Source organism: Penaeus japonicus, unplaced genomic scaffold, assembly GCF_977035675.1.
Source record: "Penaeus japonicus unplaced genomic scaffold, GWHDUDI00000001_assembly GWHDUDI00000012, whole genome shotgun sequence".
Taxonomy (NCBI): domain Eukaryota; kingdom Metazoa; phylum Arthropoda; class Malacostraca; order Decapoda; family Penaeidae; genus Penaeus; species Penaeus japonicus.
The window spans coordinates 26,744,290-26,746,090 of record NW_028234414.1 but is presented as its reverse complement, the minus strand read 5'-3'; the positions used below and the strand labels follow the sequence as shown (position 1 = coordinate 26,746,090).

The window sequence follows — 1,801 nt, the reverse complement described above, 5'->3', positions numbered from 1 at the left end:
ATTTAATATGACTACTAAAAGATTATTTTGATAAGAGAATTTGATGAAACTGCTGTATTCATCTGATGCTTTGAACAGGCTGAAATAGATGAACAATGTAATTGCATTAAAGCTAATTTATGCCACATTATAAAGATGATTTTGTGCTGAACACCATTATTTATAATCATCAGTGGCAGCAGGTTAATCAAACATTGATGGAGTTTATGTACATAAAAATCAATTAATCTTATATTCCAACCAATGCTTCTTAACATTAATTTAACTTCCCATACTTTTCATATGTCAAGCATCATATATATTTTGTATATTCTTTAACAGATTCTATAAGAGACATTGATTGGAAAGTCTAATGTTGCAAACATTCAAATGAGGAATGAAAAGAAACTACTGTGTAACTTACATGACAGGTATATAGGGACTTGGAAAAGGGAAACTATATACCCCTGTACTTAAGAAAAAAGGACTTGCAAAAAGAAAAAGTACAGAGAAGTCTGTATAAACTTTATTAACATCAAAATATCCAAAATTTAGAACCGTACTAAATGAAATTTAAGAGACAATCCATCTTTCACAAGTCACCAATACTAAAGCTCTGAGCAATGATTCAGGCATATGTGTCTCAGGATTATTCCTTCCTCAAACTGCATTTTGCAGAAATGTAGAATTGTTCTCAGTGAGAAGGTGGATCATCTTGTACAACAGAACTATTGTATTAGCTACTTTCAACAAACAATCCTCCTGGAGATGGCAAGGCACTTTTGACAGACTACAAGATCTGCCAATCTTGGTAGCTTATAGTATAACATTACCTGTGGCATTTTAAATGAAAGAAGTTTAGAGAAATATGATAATAAAATGAACAAAACCATGCTATGTTGTACAATTAAGTAAACATCATATTGTAAATGTCTCAAGGGAAATACAATTTGTAACATTCAATAAGATTTGACTATAGTTGAATGTAATATTTAATGAAGAGCACAGTTCATACTTTCCACACATGAAAATACAAAGAGAATGTAGATCAACAGATTACCAAATAGTAGTAAATATGAATTATACAAAGTTGAGTAACTACACACTCAGCAAATGGTTGAAGTCCTAGGTTAATCAATTTAATGGAGTTAAACTTTGAGGGTATTGATGATTTACTTGTTAATTTCCACCTTAGCTTTACTTTAGACTGTTTAAACTTATAAAGTAAACCATAGCTATTGCCTACATGGTTATATACTCCCTTAACAACCAAAATCATATTGCACACTTATTTGGCAATCCTTCATGGGAAATGAAAAAAATCTAATCTCCTCATCTCCTTTCAGTTTTTAAAATACCACATCCATTTTTCAACAACATAAGCAAGAGTCAATGAGCGTCCAAATATCATGGACATGGTCATTGATGACCATTGCACCAAAATATACTGCAAATGCAACAGCTCTTATGTACTCAACATTGAATAGCCTTTTTCTTTAAATATTGATTTCAATACAAAGTTACATGCAGTTACTTTGGCCATGCAACACTTGACTTTGCAATGTTATAACAATGAATTACTTTAATCTATACAACATTTATATATGTACAATGTTAGTGGACCAATATCTACAACACAAACTATCAAGAAAATTCCAACTAACTGCACATGCTCATAAAACACTTTCCATACAAAAATTAACCCTTCAAAGACAAAACACTAAATATGGATATAATATATTTGTCAGATTTTTATATATATTTTTAGATGAAACTTTTCCATCAACAACTTAAGAGATGTTCTTTATTTTAATTAACATGT

At 30.3% G+C, this 1,801-nt stretch overlaps 1 protein-coding gene across 1 annotated transcript in view; it reads right to left on the bottom strand.

Moving 5' to 3' along the window:
* Positions 1–489: 489 nt before the first annotated feature.
* The window catches only part of LOC122260519 (atlastin), an 18,431-nt gene continuing 17,119 nt past the window's right edge, over positions 490–1,801 (bottom strand). Inside the window, exon 6 of the mRNA XM_086542155.1 lies at positions 490–1,801. This exon is cut by the window's right edge and continues 1,281 nt beyond it. The gene's annotated coding sequence lies outside the window, so the exon portion shown is untranslated.